The sequence below is a fragment of the Mus pahari genome, chromosome 16 (genome assembly GCF_900095145.1).
Source record: "Mus pahari chromosome 16, PAHARI_EIJ_v1.1, whole genome shotgun sequence".
In the NCBI taxonomy this organism is placed as follows: Eukaryota; Metazoa; Chordata; class Mammalia; order Rodentia; family Muridae; genus Mus; species Mus pahari.
Genome location: NC_034605.1, coordinates 25885366 through 25896526, shown reverse-complemented (window position 1 = coordinate 25896526; position 11161 = coordinate 25885366). Strand labels below are relative to the sequence as shown.

General features: G+C 40.1%; 1 pseudogene; it reads right to left on the bottom strand.

Annotated features, from left to right (window-relative positions):
• Nucleotides 1–4283: 4283 nt before the first annotated feature.
• Nucleotides 4284–5311, bottom strand: LOC110333992 (annotated as a pseudogene).
• Between the last annotated feature and the right edge of the window lie 5850 nt (nucleotides 5312–11161).

Below are 11161 nucleotides of genomic sequence, written 5' to 3'. Positions count from 1 at the left end.
TAAAGAAGAAAACCGTAAACCTTGGAGCAGTCAGCCTTACATGAGGTGTCTCCAACAAATCCCTCCCCACAGAGCTCAGGGAGGCTTGAAGAGGAGACAGAGGGGACAGTGGACACCAAGTCTACAAGGACTTCCAAATCAACATGAGTAAAGCTCTCATGAGCTCACAGAGACTGAAGCAGGATACACAGGGTCTGCATAGTTTTGTACCAGGTCTTCTGAGTTTACATTATAGCTTCCAGTTTAGTGTGTTTATAAGATTCGAGTGTGTTAACAAGTGGGTCTCTGACTCTTGTGCCTTTCCTTGGGCTTTTTTTTTTTTTTTTTTTGTCTGTTGCTCTGTCTTGTCTAACTTTAATGTGATAGTTTTTTTTGGTTTTTATTTTTTATTATGTTTGAAAATGAATGAATGAATGAATGAGTGAGTGAGTGAGTGAATGAGTGAATGAGAGTCTAGCCACAGGGGTAAGAGCTAACACAAAACCTTCATTTGTACCTGTTGGGAAAGGGAGAATCTATTTTCTTCTTTGGGATGACTTGGGGTATATCAGCCACTTTAAGGTGACTCTCATGCTCAGGACTGGCTGACTAAGGGGTGGTGGGTTCTACAATTTCTTTGTGTGCTTTTCTTTGACTAAAGTTTGTTCATTTATTTATTTTGGATATTGTGTTTTGTTTTCTGGGTTTGGGGGGTTTTGTTGTCCTGGGATTTTGGTTTAAGTTCTTGAGAAAGAACTTAAAATTGGGTGGGTAGGTGAAGAACCAGCCTGATTCCTTTTTATTCCTGGGAATCATTTTAAATCTGAGGCTAAGTTTGGGTTCTGTTGACTGTAAACCTTGAGTTTCTGTTTCTCAGAGCTGGGCTGTGCCCCACCCTGCAACCATGAAGTGTTCTGTAACAAATGTTCTGGGAAGATTTTCTTAACTGCTGTGTAAAATTCTTCCTGTTGTTTTCACTTCTGTAACCACACTTGCCTGAAAAGATCTCACACTTTGTGATTTTGCTATATAAAAGAGGTATGGAAAATTAGCTGAAGGCTGGTCTCCTGAGCTCCACCTTAGGAGGAGACAGCCACCAATTTGGCTCTGATGTGCATATGAATAAAGCTTGCTTAAATTTAGTCATTATTTGGATCAGTGGCCTTTCTTCTCACATCTGTGAGATTAACATAGGGGGGAGGAAAGGATCTGAAGGAACTTGGGGGAGTGGAAAAATATGATCAAAGTACATTTAAATTTGAGAGTTGTTTTAAATAATAAAAAATGAAATTAAAACAAAAAATATACTCAAGTAGTTTCTGAGGCCTGTAGGGTACATTCCACTCACTGAAGGCTCCATTATTTTTGTATTTAACTTTCATTTATTAGTGGAATCATGTGGTATTTGTCTACATGCAGTTGACTTACCTTATTTAGTATATTGTCCAATAGGTCCATCCTAGTGACATGCAATGTGTTCAGAATAAAAAAATGATAAGGTTTGAGGTGATGTTTTTGTTAATACAATTGTCAAATCTCTTATGCATTTTCTGAAGGGCACAATCAAGTCCCATTTCCAAGTTACCTCCACTATACTCTACTTACTTAGAACTTTCATCATGTATTCAAGGTTTTAATTCATGTTCTGATCAAGATTTTTGCTTTGTTTTTTTTCCCAATATAATCTGACTTTTAAGGAGAAATTGAATAGAGCAACTTTGTGTGAATCCATGCAATCCTTGATCATGCTGTGTCAACAATTGAATTTCTCCTTCTAGTATTTTAAAAAGGCATTTGAAAATTACTTTAAAGTTTATTTGTGCCGGGCAGTGGTGGCGCACACCTTTAATCCCAGCACTCGGGAAGTAGAGGCAGGCGGATTTCTGAGTTCGAGGCCAGTTTGGTCTACAAAGTGAGTTCCAGGACAGCCAGGGCTATACAGAGAAAGCCTGTCTCGAAAAACCAAAAACCAAAAAAAAAAAAAAAAAAAAAAAAAAGTTTATTTGTATGTTCCTGTGTGTGTGTTCATGTGTGCATCTCAGCACACATGTGGAGGTCAGAGGACAGCATGTGGGAGTCAGTTTTCTTCTTCAGAGACAGATCAGGCTGTCTGAGTGTCAGCAGGTGCTTTTACCTACTTAGTCTCCTCTCCAGCCCACTGTCTATTCCTAATGCTGAACAACCTCTCCATCACTCAGATTAAGCATACCTTTCTTCTCTCCTTCTCCATGTTCTTACATCACTTCCTTTTGAGTCAAATTACGGACTGACTTAGAAGGTGTTGATTTGTCTAGTTCGTTGTGTCAGACACTTAGAAAAGGGCTTTAAGATAAGAGCAGTGAGAATAACATGAGCAATGGATGTTCCCTACAGACAAGTCACATTTACATCAGCAAGACGAGGAGGTGGAGGGATGGTGAAGGTACCTGCTTCTCTTGCACAGAACTCTACTTCCTTACCCAACACCCACATCATAGGATGCATAACAGCTTGTAGCTCTAGCTCCTTGGGACCTAAAACTCTCTTCAGGCCTGTATAGGCATCTGTTCAAATGTGGTATACATTCACACAGACACATACACACATAAGTAAAAATATATTAGAAAAAGAAAGTCTTTAATAATCTATACACAATACTATAGACATTGGTTACTTAAATGAACACAGAGACCCCAATGGAGGAGCTAGAGAAATTACCCAAGGAACTGAAGGGGTCTGCAACCCTATAGGTGAAACAACAATATGAACTAACCAGTACCCCCAGAGCTTGTGTCTCTAGCTGCATATATAGCAGAAGATGGCCTAGTCAGCCATCGTTGGGAAGAGAGGCCCCTTGGTCTTGCAAACTTTATATGCCCTATACAGGGGAACGCCAGGGCCAAGAAGTGGGAGTGGGTGGGCAGGGGAGCAGGGTAGAGGGAGGGTATAGGGGACATTCGGGATAGCATTTGAAATGTAAATGAAGAAAATATCTAATAAAATAAGTTTAAAAATGTTCTGTGTATACAGTACAACCAAGGGAAAATGTAAATACTCATTCATCATTGTAAAGTAGAACCATGTGAAACTTATGTCTTTACAGGGGTTCTAGTCAGATATGACAAAGAAATTAAAAAAGAAAGATAAAACATACCTATAACAAGTCAAAATAAATTCATGTTAAATGATTATATCAGTAAGTATTTTTCAAAATGTGCCCATCAGATTCTTCGAACCATGTCACTATCTTATTGTATGGATCCAATGTAAGTGCATAAGCAGTGACTCCTTCATTTAAATGAATCAGATTATTTCGCTGCTCTTTGGTGATATGTACTATGGTGGTGTGGCTGCACGGTGCTGTGGAGAGCACGGGGGCAGTAACAAAGGGCAGCCACAAACCAGGCTTGCTCGGCTTCAGTCACACTCACTGAATCATTTAGAAAAAGACAAATGCATGTTTTTTTTTTAAATCAACATGGAAACTATAGATGAGCGTAAAATAAAACTTTACTGTGCATTCTTTACCTAATTTACCCCATATAGCCAGTGTTTACTCCGGTAGAGAACTTTCACTAGTATAACATCATCAACATGATCCAGGGCGTTTAAATTCCAGTCTGGTGCATTGGGCTTCTACTGACAGAATTCACAGTACATATCATTCTTTCATAGTTCTACAAAATATTTTCTGTGAATGGATACTTACAGACACATCGAAGTTTTCCAAGATATTCTTGTGGCACTAATATTTAGAAAGCACATCCTCAAGTACAGGAAATGGAATTTCTTGGACTAACATGATAGAATCACTATGAATTTTGATAAAATTTACAAAATCCATCGGCATACTTTCATTCACTGTCATAGTAAGTCCTAATTAAAGACATTTTCTCAGTGCTGGAGAGATGGCTCAGCACTTAAGAGCATTGTCTGGTCTTCCAGAGAAGCCAGGTTTAATTTCTACCAACCATACATCAGAATAATCTGTGTAACTCCAGTCAGTCACTGGATGTTCAATGATCTCTTCCAGGATCTACAGGCAGAGGGCATGCTCATGTTGCATAGTTATAAATGCAGGTTTTATATATATATATATATATATATATATATACACAGAAAATTGATACAATCATAGAAAAGTTAAAAAAATCCCTTCAAGAGTAGCAAATGGAGAATGAGAGCAAATGGAGAATGAGATTTCTATATTACTGTAATTTGCTAAGATTTTCTCTCTCAGCTCAGCTCAAGGATTTGAGTCACACATGACTGAAGATAACCACATGCTTAAACTGCTTTGTGTAATTAGATTTCTTTGACACTTCTTAGACATATAAATGAGAGAGACATTTTCTCAATTTCTCCCACTGAGCATGCCAACATTTAGCCAGAAGCCCATCCCTGTGAATCAGCACCATGGGGCTAAACGTTGCATAACCAAGGGTCAGAAATTCTAGAGTATTTGCCATCAATGTACTGTCCCTTGAAGAGAGACTTAGAAACAGAGAAAAGGCACAGTCTGTCCAGTAGAAGAAAACAAAACAGAGCATCAGAAGGAGGACACTCTGAGCAGCTCTCAGCTCAGGGGGAGTTCTGTAGAGAAGCTTGGAGTTCTGAAGGTAGAGGACATGCTGGTGGTGCTTGTGGAGAAGAAATACTATGTAGCCACTGGCCCCTCCCATGGCACCCTGAAACGCTCTCAGGACCATGAGAGGGAGAACAATCCATTTGATTTCCTGACTTTCTTGCATAAAATAGCAATAGTTGTCACTATTCTTAAGGTGTGATATATTCAGTCTTGTACTTGTGATGGAATGGATTAGGTTCATACTTATTAAACCATTGAGTATCCAAAAGAATGAGAAGAATGGAAGGATGTGCCATGCAGACTTTGGCCTGAGCCTCCTCCACCCAGATGCTCTGGGACTGATGATGATGGCCTGGACCACAGTGAGGAGACTGCTGGTGCAGATGGATAGGCCCCGGGCCACTCTCTCCAGGTAAGCAATAATCTTACAGCCTATGTCATCCAGGAAATTTCTCAAACCAAAAACTGCTACTGTTTTTGGAAATCCTTTTGTAAGAAGGATTATGATGCTTGTAAAAGCCAAGTGGATGAGAATAAGGTATATGGATTTCTTTTCAGGGCCTCCCCACCAACTGAACATATAATTCACAGAAACAGACATATTCCCTAGAGTGCCAACCACAGTCATAAAGAGAAAAATTATTTTATTAATATACTGCAAAACAATTTCTTCCTTTCGAGGTAGAAAAAGTCACATCCAGTATGCAAAGACGTTTTGAAAAAAGCCTCAGTAATCCTAGACATGGATCTGAACGGCACATTTTGCAATAGCATTTTCTGGAATTCATGAAGCAGCCATGGACACAAGTAATACTGCAGACTTGGTCCCTGAAACTTTTTTTCCCTATGGCCTCTGGATTATTTTATGTGCACTGACAGGTGAGGTTGGTAACTGGTATTCAAAGCTAAAATTTAAAGGAGATTATTTTTAAGCTTTACTCTAGCAAAACTGACTTGCTCAAGTTCCAGTGTGTGTGTGTGTGTGTGTGTGTGTGTGTGTGCGCATGTATTATCCTTGTTACCTCTCACCATAGTTTAATTTAATCCCAAGTTCCTATAACCAAAAATTCCTCCTCTGATTCTCATTCCATTCCTTTATATTCCCTCTCCCAATTCCTAAAGCCTGAGGCTTATGCTGAACCTGGGACACTTCACACACAGACACTGGGAAACTCTGTTGAACAACATGTACAGCATCTCTCCCATTTAGTAACTTTGCCTTCTAAGTCTATTCTCCTTTGTTTGATATTCCTTTCTTATCTATGTCTTGGATAGTACAACAGTTTCTGGAATTGCATTTGACACCAAAGCTTTATAACTTCAATTTCTACATCTTAATATATTAAGTTTTTATATTGACCATTATGCGATTTCACTCTGTATGAATGTTTACTAGATATTTTTAAAGATAGTCCTTAGTACCAAGTCAAACTGTGTTACCTTTTCAGATAAAGTCCCATAGTTAAAGCTGAATCACCAAAAGATGTTCTGAAAAAAAAAAAAAACAAACAAAAAGCCTCTTGTGTAAAAAATTCATGTAAGCATCAGGTTGCAGCCAGGGACAGTGCCCTGTAGAACCCTGGGATGCTTCCTAGGAGAGTGGGAAGCAGGGGGCTGTGATCCCATTGGATGACTCAAAGCATCTGTGACCCCAAGAAGGGACCTACCTCAGCACATCTAAGGGAGCATGGGGCAGCCATGGAACCTTAGACCAACTTAGCCATCGATCAATTGTTGCTGATAAGGGGGATGGGAGGAGGGATTAATGATTTGTGAGCTGCTGCCCTGAGATGAGTGAAGTTTTTGAGTTATGTGTTCTCAATATAGCTGCATGCAGGAGCATACAGTAGGTTGTAGCCACTGTTGTGAGCAGGGACTCTCCCATCTAAGAGGTCATGGTGGCATTTGCCTTTGTGGGGCCTTGTGAGCAGCAGTTATGTCAGCTGCTTCTCCTCCTTTTTCTTTTCCAGCCTGTTTGTCAGGCAGGCTGCTTTGTTCTACATGAGTCTGAGCTGCCCAGGTCTTAGACCTCGGTAGGATGTTATTATGTACATTCAGGAGCTCCACTCTCATTTCCCTGGGATTTGTGATAAGCTCTGGGTACATTTTCTCGAGTAAAAGATGTCTGGATGCTTCAGTGTCTCTCTGGGTTTGTGTGTTGTTAGTACTTTGAATGCCTCTGTTCCCTACTCTCCTTGCTAAACTCACAGGATTGCCTTAAATGTCTTTATCCTTCTGATCTCATATGTGACCTGTAGGAACCTAGCCTTGTTGCCAGATTTGTTCCAGGTGGCTTCATGAGTTCAGAAATGTCAGTTATTGCCTTATGACAAATCGATAATTGCGGCCTATATCAGAGAATCTTCTAAATTACAATAGCATCCTGACTATCTGCGTATAATAAAGTATACTCCAGACGTTAATAGAAAGCACATCAGCATTCGTTATTGTCTTTAGAATAAACATTAACTGTTCATTCAAAGACTGGAGTCTGAAAAAATTGCTGCAATCAATAACTCCAAGTCTTAGTGGAAAATATTAACATTTTTTTCCTGTTTAATGCTAGCTTTCCTGGAGACCCTCCATTTCAAGTCCACTATTCCTGTTTCCGAACTTTGAATCACACATAAGACCAGCCTCTGGCACTTCTAGTATGTGATCCACTTCTACTGAAGTGGACTGTCGGAGGAGAGAGGTGACTCATCTCTTACATCATTTGGTAAATGTTAAAGGAAATTAATTTAAAAGACAGGATGGATTTGTGTTTAGATAGATGGATGTTCCCATGAGTTCAGCTCCCAAGAACCTGAGGTATAAAATCTACCTCATTCATCCTGATTTTCCAAAAGCAAGGCAGCAAGCATTGTGGCTCTTTGCTACTTAGTTCTGGGATAAAACTAAGATGAGCTGTTTCAGGATAAGCTAGTTCACAGCCTGGATCCTTAGAGCAGAAATTCTCAAGATGGTCTTGATAACTGCTACACTTGGTGGTTTATAGCTTTCTACATGCACCAGGCTTACAATGACCGAAGTGGAGATAAGTATTTGTAGTATTAGGTGACAGAATCTAGAGACTATAAGGATGAATCCACAAGGAAAAACCTTTATAACGGGGAGTTCCAAAGCTATTGTGAAAGAAAACATGTGCCCATACTTGAAACGTGGAAATGCATCAGAAGTGAAAAGTACAAACTTTACAATCACCAGTGAGTCTGCTGGAGCCAACGCTGGCAAACATGGAAGCTAAAAATTTTATATTTGTATTTTTTTCTTGTGATTTTTTTGAGTCTCTCCATGTAAATGATTGAAAAATGGTTATCTTGCCTCTGTCTCTCCAGTCCTGTTGCTGTAGTTTCTTTATTGTCTCAAGGTTTGGATAGATATTGGGAAATCTTCTCTATCTCACTGATCCCTTAGGAACAATGAACAAATAAATAAATAAACACACAAAAACCAAATAAGAAACCTTAGGCAATGACCCTCAGAGCTCTGTCCTGACTCCAGCCTGAGGATAGACAGCAATGCCTCAGCATTCCTGTCCCATTTCTGTTTCTCCAGGAACTCTTCTCCTTTGATCTTTCTGAACCAAAGGACCAGCCTTGTGGGGTCAAAAGGAATGTGGTGGACCCAAGGCTCATGGAGCCTTTCAATTCCTCTCTGTCTTAGTCAGAGAGACTTCAGCTTTCATGGCATAACTGAGGGCATCTAAGATCTTACCTCCACGTACTCACCTGGACCTCTGTGGTGCAGACAGGCTCTGGAGCAGCTCTGGGAAGGTGACACTTGCCTGGTCATATCTGTGCTGTCTGGATCTGTGGTACTTTGGCTGCCATCAGGTACTGCAAACTGTAGGTTTCATATTGTCACAGTGTCAGGGGAAAACGAAGCTCACTGCAGGGCCTCAGTCCCTGAAGTACAGCTTCCCTCTCTCCCACAGTTACAGAATCTGTTTTGCTCAGAAGTTATTTCCACCTTTAATTAGTGTTCAATTATTTTGAGAGGAAGGATGAGAGGTGAGAAAATGAACAACTAACCAAGTGTCTGTGAAGTGATCTTCCCATATCTCCAGAGGACTTCCTGTATACTCATTCAGGTCCTGTTCTTGCTACTTCAGTCTCTGTTAGCCTTGAGACAGAGGGCCATGTTCCACTGGTGTTCTCCATCCACTCTGGCTCTTACAATCTTTCTTCTTCCTCTTTCAAAAGATCCCCTGTACTATGAGGGGAGGGATTTGGTGGAGACCTCCCAGATAGACTCCCTTCCTGACTAATACCTGCCTGTGGGTCTCTGCGTCTGTTCTACCCGTGGCTGGAGAAAGCCCAAAGATGACTGGATAACATACTGATCTATGAGTATAGAAGAATTATCATTAGGGTGTGGAGGGCCTTTTGGGTTGCCACTTGGTGGGAGTCTGACATTGGCCAAGGACAAGGAAATGGGCTTCAGGCAGGAATCTGACATTGGCCATGACAGGGGCATAAGCTCAGGCAGGAAACTCATTATGGCATGATAAGGAAGTAAGTTTCACCAAGAATCTAACTTTAGGCTATAATAGGGAAGTAGGGTAAGGCAGGAATTTTAATCTTAAGGTGAAACAAAAGAAGTAGGCTTCAGGTGATTTGGGGCTTGGACTGGGCAGTAGGCTCAAGTATTTTGGTCATTATGACAAGCCCTCTTAACTGTCATGGCAGTAATCACAGAACTTTGCTTACTGCCATGGTAGTTCCTTATTGTACTGTTCACCCTAATACTTGCATCTAATTAAAGTGGTATAAAAAGTAGACTGGGAAAATTAAATTTGCCTTCAGTCTCAGAATGAACTGAGGTCATGCTATAATGTTGTTTAACTGTCTTTTTTCTTTTTAATCCTCACTCTTGCTCTGGAGAACCTGTTGACTGACTGAGCGGGCTTGGTCATTAGGGGTCATTTTATTGATACTTAAAAAAAAAAAAAAGACCAGTAGTGTTTGGTTTTACCCTAGTTCTGTGGGCTGTCTAGTCTCTGGTTCTTGGTTACCCAAGCAGTGTTGAGTATGGGCACCTTCTTGTGGAGCAGGGCTCTAAGTAAAACCAGACATTGGTTGCTGATTCCATAAGTTCTGTGCCACTATTGTCATGGCATATTTTCTGGCACAGATTGTAGGTCAAAAGTTTTGTGGCTGAGTCAGTGTCCACATTTCTTTTTCTAAAGCCTGTAAGAGTATCTTTCTACACCAAAGAGTTTAGAATGTAGAGGGTTAAGGCTCCACGTAGTCACCAAGTCAATGTGTTCATGTTCAATGAACTGTGTAGATGTTGTCCTCAGCAATGGAGCCCCGATGTCAGTTATCAGATACCAACCCTTCGTTTTTTGGATTTTTATGGGACGCCTTTGGCAAACACCTCAATGGAATGCAGCCCAGTCTGACCCCTGGAAGCCTCGGCTGGCTATGAGAGATGGACAGTTGAGACTCTGTATTCCCTATTACTAGGAGTTGTCATTAGGATGAACTTCACAGATTCCCAGGAAGTTAGCACTGCACTGGATTTCCACATTAGAACTCAAATACTCTACAGTTCCATCCATCTTTCTCCACACTCTCTCCCTCCACACCATTTCCCATCCAACCTAATCCTCCTTGTTTTTGTTCATTCATGACTCAATTCATCCATAAAAGCCATTTTTTAAAAAGATTTTGTTAATTATTTAATTCAGTGTTCTGCTTGCATGTATGCCTGTATGCCAGAAGAGGGCACCAGATAGATAGTTATCAGCTACCATGTGGTTGCTGGGAATTGAACTCAGGACCTCTGGAGGAGCAGCCAGGGCTCTTAACCTCTGAGGCATTTCTCCAGTACACCCCCTCCAAATCTATTCTATTTGATCCATCCAGGGAGATCCTGTGTCCTTCCCAGAACTTTCCTCTTCTCCTAGCCTTTCTGGGTCTACAGGTCATAGCCTGGTTGTCATTTACTTAAAGGTCAATATTCACTTATAAGTGAATATATACCAGATTTATTTTTCTGCTTCTGAGTTACCTTACTCAGCATGATTTTTTTGTTCCACCCACTTGCCTGCAAATTTCATTAGGTCATTTTTTAAAAATTAACAGCTGAGTAATATTCCATTGTGTTAATATACCAGTTTCTTTTTTTTATTAAACTAATAAAAATTATTTTAAAATATACGACTCAGTATTGATATTTTTTAAGTAATCAAAAGAACTTATAATAGTTAAATACCTCTTAAATATACATGATATCTTTGAAGCTAAAAGTAATATGCACTCAACCAGTTTAAAAAATCTATTTGGAATTATGCCTGACACATTCCTGAGGTCAAACTAAGACACATGAAGGTCCAGCCATAAAGATTCATTATTTTGATTAACCTGAATAAAATATCCAATCAGAACTTACCAATAGGTCCTAGCTCATTCTAAAATAGACCTCCCCGTTTTTTTCTTAAAATGAACACTTGCAAAGCGCTTTGCTGCTGTTTCTACCTGATTCAGGCTCAGCCACCTTTTCCCTTTCCCTTGCTTAATAAAGGATCGCTTTGTGTTTGGTCTGTGCTTATAAATTGGTATTTGGATGAACATAATTTGACATGCATGGAAGTACCCTGTCCATGTT